The sequence below is a fragment of the Saccopteryx leptura genome, chromosome 6 (assembly GCF_036850995.1).
Source record: "Saccopteryx leptura isolate mSacLep1 chromosome 6, mSacLep1_pri_phased_curated, whole genome shotgun sequence".
Taxonomy (NCBI): domain Eukaryota; kingdom Metazoa; phylum Chordata; class Mammalia; order Chiroptera; family Emballonuridae; genus Saccopteryx; species Saccopteryx leptura.
In genome coordinates, this window is record NC_089508.1 from 129480554 (window position 1) to 129501014 (window position 20461).

General features: G+C 54.5%; 1 protein-coding gene across 10 annotated transcripts in view; it reads left to right on the forward strand.

Moving 5' to 3' along the window:
• Positions 1-20461, forward strand: part of LINGO1 (leucine rich repeat and Ig domain containing 1) — a 213903-nt gene that overhangs the window by 22862 nt on the left and 170580 nt on the right. For 6 of the 10 annotated variants that reach the window (XM_066342909.1, XM_066342910.1, XM_066342912.1 and 3 more), the window contains 2 exons: positions 2134-2248; positions 17890-18092. The gene's annotated coding sequence lies outside the window, so the exon portion shown is untranslated. Of the gene's footprint in view, positions 1-2133; positions 2249-12418; positions 12499-17889; positions 18093-20461 lie in introns of those variants that run through there. The other 4 variants (XM_066342911.1, XM_066342914.1, XM_066342917.1 and 1 more) reach the window with 2 other exon arrangements.

The window sequence follows — 20461 nt, forward strand, 5'->3', positions numbered from 1 at the left end:
CTGAGTCCTACAGTGGGGATGCCATGTCCTTCCCGGGAGTTGGCATGCAGGAAGGCCTTGTGTCGGGAGAGCTCTTGGCCTTTTGTGTCTTCTCACTAGGCCCCAAGTCATTGTTAAGCTCCGTCTGTCATCACATTTCCATAGCAACTCCTGGTGACGCCATGGAAGAGAGTGGAGCTTTAGGGAGTCTGGGAAGAAGGGAGCAGGAAGCCCATTCGTTACCTTGCAATATGGCAGCGGGGGGCTTGAAGTGGCACGATAGGGATGGCTTGGCCCGCTGGCTCAGGTGGAACGAGGCTCCGGGCCTCCAGCCAGGTGGTCGGGAGGCCTGCCAGGACTAGGCTGCCCGGATGGCCTGGGCCTGGTTGGCTGGTGTCTGTCTACTGGAAGCCAGGTTGGGCAATCACTGGGACACTGCCTCGCTAAGCCTGGCCTGGAGGACCCAGACCCAAGGAACTGTCTGGGCTCTGGTGACCACTCTGTCCCAGGTTGGCACTGTTGAGTCCTGTCCTGTCCTCCAGGATCAGCAGCCACTGGGAGGCACTCCCTGGGGCCTGCTGGCAGCAGGTGGAGTAGTGCAGGGCTGGTGAACTGTGGGCCAGGCAGGCCCTTTCTTGCCGGCCTACACTGCTCTGTGGCTCTGCTGTTGAAGGGGAAGGCCAAGGTGGGCCCAGAACCTGCTCGGTGCCCGTGTTTCTGCCTCCTTGGAGAAGGTTGCCGCTCATGACACAGAGACCCTTGCCTCCAGAGTCCCTCCACCTTCACCTCCCTTGTGCCTGGAAATTCCACCATCTGTCTGCACCTTAGGCTGGGTGGAGTTTTGATTTGGGCAGGGAGATGGAGGCCTTTGACATCTTCTGCCCACGTGAGGGCAGCCATCCCTGAGCCCCATCCATCCCATCTGGAAGGCCTTGTGATCCCCCGGGGGCCAAGGCCCATGCTGGATGTGCTGTGTGGGGAATGGAGAGAGCAGGGAGGGCCTGGCCTGGCCTTTCAGCGAGAGAGCAAGCCATCCATTCTCGTGAGGGCTGTGGGAGCCAGGCCTGCAGTAGGTGCCAGCTCCCGTGGTTTCCTTTCACCGCCAAGGTGGTAGCCACCTCTGGGCACCACCTGCATTCCTGTATGCTTAATCCCTGTCTGTGCAGTGACTCACTTGTGAAGGTGGTTTACTCGGCGTTCCCCAAGACTTGCACCCATGAAATCACAGCTCTGACATGCCTGTCGATTTTTTTAATACACAGAAAAGTAAACACTACCTGTGGAACTAAACACATTTGTCTTTGCATTCCCTAGAGTTTCCTCATGCACCCCCACCAGCACGTGTCCCAGATTTTGGGAAACACTGATTGGATTGGAACCTCTTGGCAACAACTCAGAAGGGGATTTGGGTCTTTGTCTGAAAGGTTGAGAAAACTGAGGCTCAGATGGGGAAGCTTTACCCAGGACTGCCCAGCTGGCACACGGAAAATGTTCAGCCTGGGGTCTTGCCAAGGAGACAGGACCCCCGGTGTCTTCCCCACTCACGGAGGCGGGAGTGTGTGGTGGAGGAATAGACTATAGATCGGAAGAGGCTAGGGAGGGTGGAGTGCGTGCGTGGGAGCTGCAGGCATCCTTGGGCCCCAGGAGGCTGAGACCCAGGCATCCATGAGGCACCCCTGCTGCTTTGCCTGCTCCTCCCACCACCACCCAAGGGCCAGCCCCATGCCTGCTTCCTGGGTCAGGGTGGAAAGGAAGGCAGGCCTTCTGGAGGCTGGACACCTGCTGTGCCAAGCCACAAGTCCCTTCTCTTTCTCTATGCTCCTAGCAGCGCTGACAGGAGGAATGGTACCTCACTTTATGGATTAGGGAAGGGATGCTCAGAGACTTGACCTTCCCAAGGCAGCAGGGCCAGTGAAGGGGCGCATATTCAGGCTTCCTTCCACCTGGGGCCAGAAACCCAGCATTCCCAGAGCCTGGTAGCATGTGAGTGTGTGTGTTAGTGAGTGAGAGCAGGTGTGAGTACGTCAGCAAAAGAGAGTGTGCACATGCATGTTGATTGCCCAGCCAGGTGAGATCAGACAAGTGGTGTGTGTGGCCCCCAGAACTGTGCCTGCTGCCCTGTTCCGGCTGACAGCTTGTCTCTTTCTCCTGCAGCCTCCTGTGCCACAGGCCCTGAGGCTCTCATGCCCACGGGCAAAGAGCGGAACTGAGTCAAGCCCAGGCTGCAGCCCAGCCTAGTTGCACTCCCCAAACACCTGCCCGACCTGAGGTAAGAAACCATTCTGGGCCACTGAGCAGAGTGGGGTCCCCCCAAGGGAGAGGCTGTAGGGAGGCCATTCAGGGGCAAGTCTTTCTGGGGATGCCTCCCTCTGTCCCTCCCCATGTGAAGTCCAGTCTAGACAATTGGACGGGACAGGGCCACTTCCCACTAGCCCTTGCTGTAGCAGGGTTCTGGCAGCCAGCTCCGACGCTTGGGCATTCTTCTGAGTTACAAGGTTTCACTGACGAGCCAGCTCATGGGCTCCTGTGCCGTGCGGGCGGTCTCTAATGGTGAGCTAGACTCTTTCCTTGGTTCTCTCACGTTGCTGACAACGTGTGTGTGACTCTAGGTTATCAGGGAATGGGAATAGGTGGACTGAGAGAGTAAGGGTCCAAGAAACTGTCAAGAGGCTGGCTCTGACGTGTGGTATGGAACGGGGTTCTAAGCCAGACTCAATGAGCAGGTCCAGACACTGTCCAGGCGAGATAAAGCTCAGCCCCGTGTGTGTACATGTGACAAGCACTGGCAACCCGGTGACCTCGGCCCTGTGTGAACAGAACAGATGGCCTCTTGGGCTGTATCATGAGGAGCAGGACACCCAGAATGTGGAGGTGATAGTCTCTCCCACTCCATGTCCTGTCTGAGAGAATGTGGAGAAAGTACAGCAAGCCTGAAGAACTAGGATGGGACAAGGGAAGGAGTGGGAACTGGGTTGCTGCCTGGGTAGACCCCTGGCTTGCTTGTGACTTTGGACAAGTGACTTCTACCCTTTATCTGGGCCAGTCTCCCTGCCCCGTCCTTGGCAGACCCCTGTGACCCATGAGAAGGCTGTGGAGGAATTTACAAAATAGAAGGAATCCTGGGGCAAGGCTCAGGGAGCTGCTGGTCAGGACCCAGCAGGGCAGCTGGCCTCCCGCCCTCCTCCTCAAGTCCTGGGTGACAGCTTCTGTAGGTGTGGCCGGGGCTCAGCAGGCTTAGCAGACTTAGTGGACAGAACCTGTCCTTCCCACCAGGGGGTGTGGTGGGAGCTGACCACTAGGTTTCCTTCCCAGGCCCTTGGCCTTGCTTTGAAGTCCAGCTATTGCCATCAGAATATCCCTGCTGATCAGTCAGTCCCCAGTTCAAGGAGCTGCTAATTAGTCACTCCAGTTGTAACTGCCCCTGGGAGCTGGGCAGAGAGGATGTGGCCAGGGTGCCAGAGAGGTGGCCGGGCCCTGTCCCCATCTGCAGCAGGGGCCGTAGCGACCCCCCTCCTCTGCTAATGCCAAGGCAGATGGCACTGTGGAAGCTCAGTGGGCAGGAAGCTGGGGAGCAGAGGGACTTGGAGTGGAGGCCACTCTCAGCTGGGAGACTTGGCCACTCTCAGTGGTGGGTGCTTGGATGAGAGGATGCTTGGGCTGAGACTTAAAAGGCCATAGACTTCTTTTAAAATGTTCTGTTTTTCTGGTTATGAAAGAAATGCATGCTCTCTATAGAAAATGTGAGCACTTGGCTGTTTTGCCTGCCAGTGTTTTTTTACAAAATATGTATTTATGACATAATTGGGATCAAACCGCACTTAACTGTTCTCTGACCTGCCTCTTGCACTTACGACTGTGGCCAGACTGTTGTCCCATCATTAAGTATGCATTGGTGATGTGATTTTTAAAAATATTTATTTATTTATTTATTTATTTCAGAGACAGCGCGAGAATCAGAGAGAGGAATAGATAAGGACAGACAGACAGGAACGGAGAGAGATGAGAAGCATCAATCATCAGTTTTTCGTTGTGACACCTTAGTTGCTCATTGATTGCTTTCTCATATGTGCCTTGACCGTGGGCCTTCAGCAGACGGAGTAACCCCTTGCTGGAGTCAGCGACCTTGGATCCAAGCTGGTGAGCTTTTTGCTCACACCAGATGAGCCCGCGCTCAAGCTGGCAACCTCGGGGTCTCGAACCTGGGTCCTTCCGCATCCCAGTCCGACGCTCTATCCACTGCGCCACTGCCTGGTCAGGCAATGTGATTTTTTTTAAAAACAGTAGTGTAATGTTTCAGCCTGCACAAGCCATAGTGTGTTTAAGCAGTTCTCCGCTGTGTGCTTTGACTGTTTCCAATGGTGTGTCATTACGAACATGGCCCAGATGCGTGAGATGATGGGTATAGGCAGGGCTGTGATGGGCAGAGAGGTTGAGTGGTGGGGGAGGGCCCAGCCTAAGCAAAGCTGTTGACTCAGGGACTTAGGATGTTTCGGAGTGAGGTGCCGTGGAGGGGGCAGGGCTGGTCATGGGGAGCCTTGGAGACATGCTGAGGAGTTGAGACTTAATTCAGTGAAGCTCCAGGCACTGGCATGCTCCTCTAGTGCTTCTGGGATTTAAAGGGAGAGGGCAGGATGGTGGGGGTGGGAAAGGCCAGGCAAGGCTGAGATCCCAGACACTATAGCCCTTGACCTTTCACTAGCCTGGCAGGATCATCCCTCTTACCCCCAACAGCCCTGCACAGGTCTTCTCCTTGCAGGAGGGACACATGAGCCAGCCCTGAGCCCTCACTGACCCTCCTGAGTCAGTGTGGTATGAGTTAGGCCTCCTTCATGCCCTTGGTTGGGAGTGGGAGGTGGCCCGGCCTGAGATGTAGGGAGAGAAGATGTGGGGGTCTCCTTTGAAGGTTCCCTGATCTTTGGGCACACCTAGTGGCCCCTCTCCAGGACCCTGCTTCCTGTGCACGTTCATACACCCTGTTGCTTGCATGCCAGGGAGAATTACCTGTCGTAGGTGTTGGTCTCCTTTTCCCCAGACTGCCAGGGCAGCTCTAGCCTGATTTGCCCCTCTGCTTTCTTGTGGCAAGCGCCAGCTGCCGCACAAGTGCTTCCTGAAGTCATTCATCAGCTTGGCAGTTCATTCATCTCTCATTCTGCGCAGACTCATGGAGTCCCACTCGTCTTGCAGGCCCCACTCCACGGGCCCTTCTCCCTGGCTCAGAAGTCAGACAGGTCAGTGCTCTTACAAAGCTACAGTGCACACCGAGTAGACAAAAAAAAAAAGGGTAGGTAATTCATAATATAAGATTAGTTAGTGATGAGTGCCCTGGAGAAAAATGAGGCAGGAAACAGGAGCGAGCCTGGGGGAGAGGGGCATTTCTCTGTAGGGTGGTCAGGAAAAGGCCCCTCAGGGAGGTGCCCTTGGAGCAGAGATCAGAGGGGAAGGGACAGGCCCCTGGAGCTATAGACAGGCTCTGAGCTGGGAGCTCCCTGTGGGGACGAGGGGCTGGAAGACATGGCCACAGGGTGGTGTCGACAGGTCAGTCATGCTCACGGGCTCTCCCTTACTGCCATGTGGGCAAAGATAGAGGGGAGAGTGTAGATGCCGGCCGTCTGGCTGGTGAGGAAGCCATGGCAGGAAAGAGTGAAGGGTAGTGAAAGGCAGGCTGTGAAAAAGGTCAGAGTCTGAGACCTGGAGCCTGGGGGGTCAGGGGTAGGGTGTGAGCCTTTGAGCTGAGTACAGGGCTTGGAGGGGAAGGAAGAGTCCTGGTTGGAGGTGTTACATTTAAGACGCCCTAGCACTGTGGAGAGGCTGCAGCTGAGGGCCAAGGAGAGCTGGGCAGGTCAGGGAGGGGCCATCAGCATCTGGAAGGGGGCTGTTTGAAAGCCTCCGAGCCTGGACAGGGTCACATATAGGAGGGGACTAGGCCTCACGGTTGTCACTGTCATTCTGTCACACTCGTCAGGGCTTGCTATGAGCAGGACATGGGATGCTGACACTGGGCCAGCCATCACTCCCTTTTCTCCCCAAAGGGAGCCTCATGTGGTCAGTCTGGAGCAGCCCCACCGTCAGAGACCTGTTGCTGGTCACCCCTCTAAGCCTGTCTGCAGGTCGTGTTCCACCTCAAAGACCCTCAGTGGTTCTCTGCTGCCCAGGGTTGAAGTCCAGACGCCTTCCTCTTGGTTATTCAAGGTGTTTCCCAATCTGGTTGAACCCTGCTCTTCCTGGCCTCCTTCTTTTTGACAGGTGACTTTCCCCCTCCACTTGCTGCCGCTGCTGGCACTGGGCTCAGCCTCCCCATCCTTCACTTCCATCTGGAAGACTTTTTTCCTGGTAGGCCAGATCCCACCTCTTCTCGGACATTCTCAACTCTTCCACCTGCTGTGGCCCCTTTGAATGACTATTTGTACCTTCCACCTGGTGAGCCACCTGTCATTTTATTGTTATCATCCTCAACTTGTCTTCATCTCCACCCTTCTCATCCTCTGTGCCTCATATCTCCTGCCCACACCTGCCCTGTCCCCATGCCCTATTGTCAGAGCTCGTCCCAAATGGAATCCTGCCCAGCCTGTGGAGCTCTCTGTCTAGGGTGCCTAAGCCTGGCTCTGTGTCAGGACCACCCAGGGATGTTGTTTAAGAGAGGTATCCTCAGGGGTCCGCCAGGACCTTTTGACCCAGAATCCCTGGAGGATCCCAGGAATCTGGAGGGTTAACAAGCTCCACAGTCACTTCTGATGACCTGCTGGCCAACCCAGGCTCACACTTGGGCGTGCAGTTGTCCTAGAACACCCACAGGGATGGGGACCTCGCTTTTTCCTGGGTGCCCAGGCCCTGGAGGTGGCTCTGATGTGCATAAAGCTCTTCATTGTCCAAAGAGCTGAACCTGCCTGCCTACAGCCACCATGGAGGTCTAGGCTCCATACAGGGTGGGGGCCATGCTTAGCACTTGGAAGCTCCTTTTCTGTTCCCCAGGACCAGTGGCAGGGGCAGGGTGGGGTGGTGGTATGTGGCTAGAACTCAGGCAATGCCTGTAGCTTGACAGATGGAGGACTTGTCTCTGCCCACCTCTGCCTGTCTGGAGCCTCTCTCTACCCTGAGGCCATGACCATGGCCTCACCGCCAGCCCTCCGTGTGTCTGTCACTCCAGCCATCACTATGTGTGTCTCGGGCTTTGGCCTCGCCAGGGCTCATGCCATTCTTCATCTCATCCCTTCCTTATCACAGTCACGTGGGGGATGGGAGCTGTCACCCATTTGTTCTGCCAACAAGAGTTTATTGAGCACCTACTGTGTGCCAGGCCATGTGCTGGGGATAATGGGAACAAGCCCAGGTTTAGAGCAGGGTGGGGCCTGTCCAGTGTCACACAACTACTTGAAGGCTTGAGTCATCACTAAAACCCAGGGCTGCAGGTATATTCGTTTTCTAGGACTGCCATAACACAGTGTCACAAACTGGGCGGCATAGACGAACCCCATCGTGTCACAGTTCTAGAGATGTACACAAGGCTGGCTCCTTCTGAAGGCTGTGAGGTAGGGTGCATCCAGGCCTTTCTCCTTGGCTAGTAGATGGCCATCTTCTTCTCTGTCCCCCATGCCCACCCAGTGTTCTCTGTGCCTGTCTGTGTCCAAATTTCCCCTTTTGTAAGGAGACAAGACGTATTGGATTAAGGCCTCAACCTGTCGCCTATGTTACCTTATCCTAATTAGCTAATTATACCTGTGATGGCCCAATTTCCAGATAAGCTCACCTTTTCCGGGAATGGGGGTTAGAACATCAACATATACATTTTGGGCGGGTGGGGGAAGGGTCACACAATTCAACTCCCTGTGGACTAAACCAGGGATTTCTGCAGCAGAGCATAGATGGTGGGAGCATCTCAGGCCTGGAGGTGTGCAGAGGGGGAGGCGAGGTCATTCACGCTGTGGAATGGAGAGGAGATTCCTGCCTCGGGGGGGCCAGAAACAGGGAAGGCTCTTAGAGGTCTGTGTCCGCAGGGATGTTAATTGGAGCCCAGGAACCACCTCATTCCTGTACACGATGGTGGAAGTCAGGTCCGCATGCTCAGGCCGGGAGGGGGAATTCCTGGGGCTCTGTACCCCCAGTTGGGTGATGTGGGCGTTTTCACTTCTGTGCCTCAGTCTACCTAACGGTGATATGGAGGCCATCCTGCCTGCCCATAGGAGAAATAGGCATGTCGTTCCTTATGTTTGTTGTTGTGTATGCACCCAGTTCTGTCCCCAGGGACTCAGAAATGAGATGCTCATGGCCTTGGCCCTCAAGACATGTATGGGCCATCGGTGGGGCAGGTGGGTGAAGGTGGCACTTAAGGTTATGCCTACTCATAGCCAGACTACCTGGATCCAGTCCTGGCTCTGCCTCTTGCTGGAGGTGTGAATTTAGGCCACTTCCTCAAGCTCTCTGAGCCTCAGCCTCTTCATCAGGGAACAAAAGCACCCTCTACTTTGTGTGGACTACATAGGTTGGTGCATGTAAAGGGCTCAAAGCAGTGTCTGGCACATAATAAGTGCTCAATAAATATAATTCTGAGTCATCAGTTACTGGGGAGTATGATAGAGGACAGACTTTTAGGGCATGCTCTGTGGTCCCTGCCCTGTCACCCTGATACCCCTTTAGCTATTTGCCACCCTTTGCTCCTAGGGCACTTTGGGTGTGGGGTAGAAAGGGGGTATGAAGCAGGTATGCCCAAAGGGAGAGGTGAGAAGACTTCTCACAGTCCTGGGTAGGAGTCCAGGGGTCTGTGCAGGGGAAGTGGGGCACCTGCTCCTCCTGCCTCTGGCCCTGGGGAAGGTGTGCCCAGGTGCCAGGGGCTTGGCTAAGTCAGCCTCTCTGTGTTTAGTTGGCAGCTTTTAGGGGAGAGGGGATTGTGGGAAAGCAAAATTAAAATTCCTCTTTGAGAAGTTAACAACTTCCCAATTAAAGGATTCTTATTTGTGAGATGCCTTGGAGGTCTTATCTCTCAAGTCACTCTTCTGAATAATAAACGGGCTGGAGCTGGGGTTGGGGGCTGGCTGGCCTGTTGGAGCCTGAGATGCAGATGGAAGGGGTGTGTGTGGGGAGACACCGAAGATGGCCCTAGGGCAGGGGTCGGGAACTATTTTGGCTGAGAAAGCCATGAACGCCACATATTTTAAAATGTAATTCCGTGAGAGCCATACAACGACCCGTGTACGTTAGGCATTATCCAATAAAAATTTGGTGTCCTGGAGGACAGCTGAGATTGGCTCTAGCCACCCACAGCCATGAACATGAGCAGTAGGAAATGAATGGATTGTAATACATGAGAATGTTTTATATTTTTAACCTTATTATTTTTTTATTAAAGATTTGTCTGCGAGCCAGATGCAGCCATCAAGAGCCACGTCTAGCTCGCGAGCCATAGGTTCCCGACCCCTGCCCTAGGGCCTTGAGAACTGTGGCTGGTTCTTTGGTGGGGGTGGTGGGCACAACTGCAGCTCCTTTCTGCCCAGCAGAGGGGGTGCTGGGGGTGTGGTTGGCACAGGGAGGGCTAAGGTGGGTGAAGGTTCTTACCCCCACTCTCTGTAGCCCTTAGTTCCTTCTGGCTTGGCTCAATCGCATAAACGGTGCCTGTCGCCAGGGACCCATTGCCTCCCACAGTCCACCCTCCCTCTGCTCTTTCATTCATGCTGGGACTAAGTTGGGGGGACGCCAGGGTGTGCTGATCACAGTCTGTGATGGTGGGTGTGGCCCAGGCTTTGGGCTCAGGAGCGCTCAGTCTGGATGGGGCATAGTGTCCTCTTTGCTTCTGACCCCCCAGACTCCCCAGTTCCCATTCCACGCCCGCTGCTCTGACACAGCTGGCCAGGTGGCATCCTGGGTTGGTATTGTTGCTGTTTGGTGGGGTGTCCGCCTGTGTGTTAGTCTGGCACCATCAGCCAGTGCTGCCTAGCTGTTTTCCTGAGACACCAGATCTTTTTGGCTTGGGGTGGGGTGCCCCAAGAGAGGGCAGCCCTGGGCTTTAGTGATGACTTAAGCCTTCAAGTAGTTGTGTGACACTGGGCAGGCCCCACCCTGCTCTAAACCTGGGCTTGTTCCCTCCAACATTGCTGGCCAAGCTGGCCAGGTGTAGCTGAATACCTAGAATGGATGAACCCCACTTATTATAGACGAGGGGGCAGAGAAAGGCTCCATTAAAACTGTGTCTCTTCCCTGAGGCGTTCCAGCTTACCTGGCAGAGAGGCACTGGAGGGGACATTGGTCAAGGCCCTCTACTCGGTGGGCCTTTCCCCGAGGCTCCAGTGTCCACCCTAAGAATTGCCAAGGTCATTTGAGGAGACTGTGCCATAGTCCATACCCAGGTGGTGTGGAGGGTGGCAGGAGTGTTTCCATCCCACACCTGCCACTGCCCCCCCTTCTTAGTGTCCTCCTTTCCAGAGCCGCAGGCAATCTGTGTAAATACCCAGAACTGAGAGTCCGGCTCTCCAAAAGGTCAGCCGGCCATGCTGGCCCTCCCTGGAGTCCTGGGGTTGGGCCAATAATTGGGAGAGGCTGATGTACTGGCTGGGGATAGGGAGGGGGCCATCTAGCAGCCTGGGAGAGGTGGACCACCAGGGAGGGCAAGGAGGGTCCTGCAGACCCTGTATGTGGAGGTGTTCTGAATGTGTGTTCCAACCAGGCTCGGGGCTAAGCTATTTGGTATTTAAGTTCTAGTCCTGCCACTGACTGTCTGCAATGGCCTTGAGCAGGTGACCCCATCTCTCTGGACCTCCTGAGGGACACAGACAACAGTGGAGCGAGGTGCTCATGTGGGCTGCATGTGTGGACTACAGGGTTCTTGGGTCATGTGTGTGGACTGTGGATCTGGTGGGACTGGTTCACATCCCAGCACGGCTACCAGGCTAGTGCTTCACATCTCTTAATCTCTCTGTCCCCATCTGCACCGAGGGCGTAATGATACCTCTTCCCCAAGGTTGTGCACTCATCAGTGGGAGTCCCCTCTGCTCATTCCTCTGAATCATTTAATGAACCAGCCTGTCCTTTTGGAATACCCCGTGAGCTTTGTCTAGGCTTGGTGGCACAGAGTGAGCAGGTGATACGGTCCCTGCCTCTGGGTAGTAACCTGAGGTTAGAGAGACCAAGGAGAAATGTCGTGAGCCCCAGAAAAGGGGAGGGTATAAGGGCTGGAGAAGTCAGGGAGGGCTTCCTGGAGGAGGGTAGACCTTGGAGATCAGGAGGATTAGGGAACAGGGAGGGCAGACCTGGTTGGGAATCGTGTGAGCAAAGACCAGGCAGAAGGAACAAATGCAGGCAGTGGGGGCATTGGGTGCAGGAGGGCAGGTGCAGTCAGAACCCAGGGAAGTCCTAGTCCTGGAGCTCCCAGTGGGTGGGGATTAGGAGTTGGGATTGGGGCAGCCGTCTCCTGACGTGGATAGGAGGACAGCAAAACATACAGCCTGGATCCCAGCAGAGAGCCTCATATGGGGCTGTGAGGAGAGGTGGGGGGTCAGTGCACAGGGTCACTGCACAGACAGGACTCCCCAGGCCTGGTACAAGGTCTGGGAAGAGGCTGGTGGAAGGCTGTCCAAACTGGCAGGACGGGCCTGTGGGGAGGCAATGTCTGGAGGTGGGAGTCAGCCTGAGAGTAGCCTCTAGCCCATGTTGAGGACTCAGGTGGTCTGGCTTGTCAACGCCCAAGAGACAGAGTAGCAGGAGGGACTGTGGGGGACTGGGAGGCCAGGAGACTCATGCTTGACCAGTACCCGCTGTGCCAGGACCTGAGTCGGACTCACTGCAAACTCGGCCTGCACAACAGCCCGGAATCAGGGTGGCATTTAGTCTCACCCTAAGGAACTATAAATTAGGCTCAGAGGCAATGATTTACTTGCCCTAGGGCATATTCCAAACCTGGACTTCAAACTTCTTGCCTTTTCAGGGGCTCCACACTCTGGGCTGTGGGTTTTAGAGGTAATGACCTCCCAGACTCCCCTGGGCAGCTCAGTAGAGGGATACCCAAATATGCAGCCTTCCTGGGCTTTGTCTTTCTTTGGAAGGCTCAGAGAGGTTGAGGGTGTGCCCCAGTGCCACACACCACTGGGGTGTAGTCCCTGGCTTCCCAGAGAAGAGGTGCCATGCTCCCTTCCCCCTGCCAGGCCTGACCAGGTATGAAGGCAGAGGGGGTCTTTGCAGCCATGGGTCTACTCATTTCTCTTAAGCCATGAAGGGAGGCTTTAAAATCGCAGCCGCAAATTAAAACCTTTGAGAGCTATGAAATAATAAAAAAATTTCCTCATAAAACAGGAGGCACACTCAGGCATATCCTGAATGAAGGAGTGACTTCCAGGATTAATCTAGGATGTATGGGATTGTGCCCAGCCAGAAAATGTGTGCGGTTGATATTATAATGAATTGTTTGCTCAAAGGGCAAATGATTCTTAATGTGCACCTGGCTGCAAGCGGAAGGCACCTTGACTCCTGGCGGCCGGGATCCCTCATTAACTAGTTCTGAGTGGGGTCTCTGGACCTTCTGTGATAATCTTCCAACATGTAAGCCAAGCTAAGTGGGAGGGGGAGGGCCCTGGGTCTGCTCTTAGAGCTCTCAGAGGCTTCGCAGTCCTGCCACCTCTCTTGCTATGTGGGCTACCTCTCCCTCTTCGACCTGCTAGTCCTTGACCTCAGCCCACCTGGGGAGTCTGCGTAGACTCGCTTTCAGCCAGCCTCAGTTTACCTATCTGGGACTTGGTCAGCTGCCTCCTCTTCAGCGGCATTACCCCAGGCAGTGGCAGGAGGGGGTGGCATTGTCATTCTTGGCCAACCCTCTCAGCTGCCTAAGTATCTACGATGAGCCTAGGGGACAGGGCGGCTAAGCCACTTCCCATTTGGAACGTGAAGGAACAGCTACATCCAAGTGCAGAGAGTGAAGAGAGGCCCTGTGTCCCACCTCCCACTCTCGGCTGGGGTGTGGCCAGCACAGAGACGGGAGCACTGGTTTCTGAGTGCTTGGCTTTGCGTCATCGCTCCTTACTTTCTGACTGTGGGACCTGGGCAGCTCCCACCGTCTTCCCAACTTCCTTGTCTGTGAGAGTGGAATTCTTTTTGTCATCATTACCTTGTGCTTTTGGGGAGCACAATCGCATTCACCCACATGAGAGTGCTGGGACGTGGGTTCTATCACCGTCCCCAGTGTGTGGATGAGGAAACCGAGGCTTAGCGAGGTTGAGGGATTTGCCCTGAGCAGCTGGGCCAGGACACAGACCTGGATCTCTGATTCCCTGTAACTGCTCCATGAGGTGTTTATAGAAAAGAGCCCAGACCACAGGTGCTTCCTTGTCCCTACCTGCTCTCTTTCCTTAGCCAAGGAGGTGCTGAGGCCCTCAAAGGCCAGGGCAAGGGAACAGAGAAACCTGGCTCCCTTCTCATCAGCACCCGTCTGGCTCAGAGACAATCTGTCTTTTCTTTCCTTTTTATAAGTGATAGAGAGACAGACTCCCACATACGTGCCCAGGATCCACCCGGCAACCCCTGTCTTGGGGCAATGCTCAACCAAACTATGTTTGGTGCCTGAGGCTGAAACTCAGAACAATGAATGCTTGAACCAATCAAACCACTGGCTGCAGGAGGAGAAGAGGGAGAGAGGGGGAGAGGTGAGGGGGAGAAGCAGATGGTCACTTCTGTGTGCTCTGACCAGGGATCAAACCCAGGATGTCTGTACGCCGGGCCAACACTATCCACTGAGCCACCAGCCAGGGCCAGAACTGTCTTTTCATTATTTATTTACTTATCTAGTGTTTATGAAACATCCACTAAGTGCCCTGGTGCAGTTGTAGGTTCTGGGGGGTCTAGCAGCTGGAACTTTAGACACACTGCTCTTTCCCCCAGGTTGTTCCCATCATGTGGGAGTGACAGTGAGCCAGACTACATCATTTGTAGACAGTCAGGTTGTGGTGGATTCACAAGGGAAATAAATGGTGTGTGTGTGTGTGTGTGTGTGTGTGTGTGTGTGTGTGTGAGAGAGAGAGAGAGAGAGAGAGAGAGAGAGAGAGAGAGGGAAAGAGAGTGACTGGGGTGGGTGGAGCAACTTGTTGAGGGGAGGGGCCAGGCAGGCCTTTCTGAAGAAATGACTCCTCCAGGAGGGCCGAGCTGCCAGGCAGAGGTTTGAGGGTGGGGAGGAGCTGGGTGTGTTTGAAGACCAGGGGAATGAGGGAGAGAGGGAGAAGAGTGGGTGGGAAAGGAGGCCTTGGTGGCCACACTGAGCAACAACTTTGGTTCAGAGCACCATGGGAAGCTGCATCGGGGAGTGATGGGGTCTGATTTGTTCATTTTAAGCTGTCCTGGCCACCAGGGGGAGAGGAGTGGATTAGAGTTGGTGGCCAGGTGAGCAGGGTGCCTAGTGGGAGAGGTGCAGGTCCAAGGGAGAAAGGCAGGGTACGGGCTGGATTGTGGTGAGATGGGGAGACGTGAATGATGGCGATGTGGGGATGGAGATGTGGGTGCTGGAGACGTGGGGATAGAGAAGTGGGTGATGGAGACGGGGAGATAGAGACGTGGGTGATTGAGACGTGGGGATGGAGACATGGGTGATGGAGACGTGGGGATGGAGACGGGATAGAGACATAGAGATGGAGACATGGGGATGAAGATGTGTGATGGAGACGTGGAGATGGAGACGGGATAGAGACCTAGAGATGGAGACATGGGGATGAAGATGTGTGATGGAGACGTGGAGATGGAGACGGGATGGAAACGTGGGGATAGAGACGTGGGGTTGGGGACATGGGTGATGGAGATGTGAATAATGGCAATGTGGGGTAGAGACATGGGGATGGAGACGTGGGTGATGGAGACATGGGTGATGGAGACGTGGGGATAGAGACGTGGGGATGGAGACGTGGGGATAGAGACATGGGAATGGAGATGTGGGTGATGGAGGCGTGGGGATGGAGGTGTGGGTGAAGGAGACATGTGATGGATACGTGGGGATGGAGATGTGGGTGATGGATACGTGGGGATGGAGACGTGGGTGATGGAGACGTGGGGATGGAGACGTGGGTGATGGAGACATGTGATGGAGACATGGGGATAGAGACATGGGGATAGAGACGTGGGGATGGAGATGTGGGATGGAGACGGGTGATGGAGACGTGGGGATGGAGACGTGGGGATAGAGACGTGGGGATGGAGATGTGGGATGGAGATGGGTGATGGAGACGTGGGGATGGAGACATGGGGATGGAGACATGGGGATGGAGACGTGGGTGCTGGAGACGTGGGGATGAGACATGGGTGATGGTGGCATTGGGATGGAGACGGGGGGATGGAGGCATGGGGATGGAGAAGGGGGATAGAGACATGGGTGATGGAGATGTAGAGATGGAGATGTGGGTGATGGAGACGTGGGGATGGAGATGGGTGATGGATACGTGGGTGATGGAGAATGGAGAGATGCCAGAGACTGACCCTGGGGTGGGAAGGCTCAGAGTCCAGGTCAGAGAGGTCATCTGAGTGACAGATACACAGTGGCATTGTTGTCTGAAGTGGAAATCGGCACCAGGTGGAAGTGTGACAACCCTTGTTTGAACCTGCTCCATGCAAGGTGCCAACGTGTCATCCAGTAAGGACCTGCTGCACATCTGTAGACACTCTCCAGGTGTCTCCTCTTCTCACACCTGGCCACACTAGCTCCAAGGTCAGACAGAGTCTTTGCCCCAACTTGTTGGGTCATCTCATTGTTGAGTTCATTTTTCACATGAGGGAAACTAGGGCCTCGCCTCCGTCCCCCATCCACACATGGTCTCCCTCTGACCTCTATCACCCAGAGAAAGGAGCAAGAACCTGAGTGACACTTGATAGGAAGGTGGCAGGAAGACTTGGAGAGCCCAGGCAGCACCTCCTGCTGATGCCCAGTGTGTGTGTGTGTGTGTGTGTGTGTGTGTGTGTGTGTGAGAGAGAGAGAGAGAGAGAGAGAGACCTCACGCATGCTGGTGTGAGCTTGCTGCATGCCTCGGGTCCATTAACAAACAGAGAAATAAATTAACAACTATTCAATTCACCAAATGTTCCTTCTGTTCTGGAGACTGGAGCATGGGAACATGATTTTACCCGGAGCAAATCATTGCAGCTGAACCTGCTCCTCTGAAAACCGCTCGAAATTCTGGAATGCTTGTTGATTTTGGGTCCTTTCCCTTTCTGCCTCCTGTCCCCAACCCCGAAGCTGCTTCCCTCTACCTTCCCTGTGCCGGGCCTCAGAACAGCCAGACTGTCACAGCGCATGTGGAGGGACCTGGAGGGCAGCAGCTCAGGCTGGGGGCACAGGGGTTGAGGACTTTTGGTGCTGAATTTCAATTTAATGCCCAAGGTTGCCAGAAAGGACCTGTGACCTCCTGTGGAGGCTGTCACAGACATGCCGTGTGACCTTGGGCAAGTCACTGCTCCTCCTGGGCTTTAGCTTGCCCCTGGCTGATCACGCTCACCATCCCATGTGAATACACCCTTGTGGCATACAGGGGGCTGTGTAAGTGTGACCCTCCCTTCTGAGGACACCATGTGTGGGGGACTGGGTGCTGCCCTCCCCTCCCCTTACATCACCTTACCTCGGGCGTTTCTGTGGGACCTCTAGACTCAAGGATGACTGCCCTGCTTCTGAAACCCTCCAGGGCACTTCTAATGTTCTTCAATTAATTTTAATCCTCTTTATGTAAACGTGTCATGAAAACATATATTCATTTATAGATCTTTTTTCTCTCTCTGCACGCCCTGATCCGTTCTGTCACCCAGAGCCCCAGGTTTTCACACACAGGCAGCCTCCTTTGGGATGGTCACCGGTTTTGGGGGGAGGCCTTTTCACAGTGACCTCTGGCTGGCTCAGGCCAGGCTGTTACCCACAGCCGAGGCAGAAGAGGGAAGCTGGACTACAGTGCTGAGGGTCCAGAAGTCTCAGCTTTTTCCCGTCGGTCCGTCTGAGGGGTCTGCTGTACTCGGTGGAAGATCCAAAGTCCCATCACTCTTATAGCTGCTTCTGTGCTCCACGCAGGGGTGTCAACCTCAAAGAAACTGCTGAGGCTTTGCCGGAGAGGGCCCACTACATGGTCACAGATCCAGCTAGCTGAGAGCTGGTCTGTCCCCAGCCCTAGGAGAGAGCCTTACGCCTGTCTCCTCCAGGAAGTTCTCCCTGACTTTGCCATTTGTCTCAGTTTGCTCAGCTGCTATAACAAAAACCCATAGACCAGGTGGCTTAGCCCACAGCAGTCTGTTTGTCATAGTCCTGGAGGCTGGAGGTCCGGGATCGGGGCATGACTGTGGCCGGGTTCTGGTGAAAGACCTCCTGTCTTGCATGTGTCCACCTGCTCACAGTGCGCTCATGCGGCAGAAAGAGATTTCTGGCATCTCTTTGTATAGGGGCACAATCCTCTCTAATTAGGGCTTCACACTCACGACTTTATCTAATCCTAATCACTTCCTTCAGCTACAGCCACGTTGGAGGTTAGGGTTCAACACATGGACGTTGGGGGACATGGTTTGGTCCACCGTGCCATCCCTGCACTCCCGTTTCTTGGTTACAGTGGAGCCACACGGTCCGGTATTTGTTGCAAACTGTTGGCTTTCATTTCCCTCAGGCCTCCTCCCAACGCAGTCCTGGGCATACTGGGGGCTCTTAAATAACACTCTGGCTACCTCCACCTCTCCCCGCGTCCAGTCTGCCTGTTGATGTCTGAGGTGGGAGAGCCTCCAGACTCATGCACCTGTCACGTCCTCTCCTTCAGTGGCTCACCATTGCCCATGGGGAAACATTCAGCAACCCCGCTGGCCTGCTTTCTAAAGTCCTTTGAATTTTGCTCTACTCAGCCCATTTGTTCTCACTTCCTGCCCTTTTCATTGTCCTAAGAACACGGCTTGCTATTTTGTTTCCTGTGTTTGTTCCTATCTCATTCCTTTTGCCAGGTATGAAGTTGTCTCCTCATCGAGCCAGTGAACCCCTACATATCCTGCAAAGCCCTCCTCAGCATGGCTTTCCCCGCTCCTGGGGCTGAGTTGGTCCCTCACCTTCTTTGAACTCCAGTGGCACTCTGGACTTCCCTGCTACAGTGATTAACAGCCTGGATGGTCCCTGTCATGGGCTGTGTCTGGTTCTCTGCTGGATCCAGGTACTTCTTCTGTGACTGGCTCCGTAACTGTGCGCAGATGAATATTTATTGAGTAAGCACTTGCTTGTCCAGGTGCAGAACAATGAGAGAATACATTTCTGTTGTTTTGAGTCACCAAGTGTGTGATAATTTGTTATAGTAGCCACAGGAAACAAACACAATTTTAACAGGTCCAGAAAGAGAGTGAGCGATGCATTCTCAATGTACCAAGGCCCCATGAAGAGAAGGAATGTGTGCACCTTCCTGTGGGATGTAAGGTCAGAATGCCTACCATGATGGTATCCAGTATCCACTGTGGTGATGGCAATGCCAGTCATGGCAATGCCCTGTATTCCATTTGCCTGGTGCTTAATGGTGGACTCGGTCTTGAGTGTTTGCTCCTTGTGATTCCCCTGTGACTAAGACTGCCAGTTGGGGAAGTTGGGGTGAACATCTACAATGTGTCAGGCCCCACACCTGGGCTTTCCTCCTCTAGTGAGCTCAGTGATGAGGGTCGTCTCTGTATGGGGCCAAGTCTTCCGGGTCAGTGGGGGCACCTTGCCTGGCTAGGCCCTTAAGAGCTGGGCTCTGTGGCTAGCCCACCTGGCTTTGATTCTGGTTCCTTCACTTGCAGGTGTGTGGCCCTGGCTATGCGTCAGTGTCTCGTCTATAAAATGGGTGTATCCATCATGCTGTGGTCATGGAGTCATCACAAAGTTTCAGTTGTTACATGTGAAATGCTCAGAACACATCCTTTGTTAACCCCCAGGTCTTGAGGGGCCAGGATGTGGTGGAGAGACTAGCCTTGTAGTCCACGGTTTCTGGTTTGAATCCCAGTTTCCAACAGACCAGCAGTGCCATCTTTTTTTTTTTTTTTTTTTTTTTTAGATTTTATTTACTCATTATAAAGAGAGGAAAGAGAGGGAAAGGGGGGAGGAGCAGGAAACACCAACTCCTATATGTGCCTTGACCAGGCAAGCCCAGGGTTTTGAACCAGCAACCTCAGCATTCCAGGTCGACGCTTTATCCACTGTGCCCCCACAGGTCAGGCAGTCAACTGTGCCATCTTAGAGGCTTGGTTTTCCCCTCTTAGCACCCACAGGCTGTTGGGAGGACTTGGTGGCTGATATGTAAAGAGCCTGTTATATTGAGCCCCCAGGTTGGGGGCTTTGCCAGGGTTAGCTCCCTTCTGTCCTTTCCACCAAAGCCCTGGGTAGCTGATGCATCCCCCAGCCGGCTTCTGTGGTGGGCAGCTTCTGTCTTAGGGCTGGCAGAGCAGCAGCAGGTGCATGGGCAGGGGGTGCGGTAGGCTAGAGACTCTCCAGAGAGGGTGGCCAGGGCAGCCAGAGTGAAGCTCTGAGGCCCCATTCACACGCTGTGACTGTGCCTACGTGGTTTTCTCGGCCTGGTCAGCAGCCCTGTGTTCAGGCCGGCTGGTGTCTGCAGGGAAGATGTGATATTTTCAGCCCAGGTCTGTGTCTGCAGAAAGGGAGGTGGGCAGGGGGAAGGGACGGAGCGGGAGAGGTTGAACATTATGATAATGTCGTAAATGAGGTCTGTCTCCCCAGAACAACAGTGATGGCCCCTACAAGCTGACAGACGTGTATGTAATACGGCCTGTGGCGGAGGCAGTGAGGACATTGGGTGGGACGATGTCATCATGCCTGGGGCTTGGGACGGCCAGTTGTACTAATGAGAGCATGGCTGGTATGCTGAGGGAGTGATGGGGGCTTAGAACTGGGCATGTTAGGGTATAGTGAGGTGCCCACTGGCCAAGGCTTGGGGGGATTCTTCAGCTTCTGGTCCGGGAACAATCTCCTAGGCAGAACAAGCTGCCATCCATCAGCCTTTAGTAATGACATACAGGAGATCTACCTGCACAATGTTGTTGCAGACCTGGAGAGGCACAGACGAAGGGCAGAGTGCTGGAGAGCCTTGGCTTGGACTGCCGGAGGCTGTATCATAGGGAGTAGTGTGAAGGAGGAGATGACTGAGAGGCTCAGTCATACCCGTGAGTGTGACTTCAGAGAACACAAGGAGCCAGCCATGAGCCACTCAGCCAGGGGTGCTGCAGCTTGGGCCCCACCTTGGTCCACAAGGGTACTGGTGGAAAGTGGAAGGCAAGGAGGTGCTAGGACCTGCAGCTTGGCAGATGGCTCAGGAAATGCTTGCAGTGGGTACTAACTGCCCTGGGACAGAGCCAAGTCCAGGAAGAAGGGTCCCAGTTAGAGCTACAGATGGACAGGCTGCTTTGGCGGTGAGCATGCTGTCATCAGAAGTATGCAAATTGGGGCTTGATGGCCATGGGCAAGGAGGCTGGAGAGGGAATGAATGGCTGAGGGATAGAGAGGTGGGTTTGGAGCCTGCCCTTCTCCGCTTGAAGAGCTGCC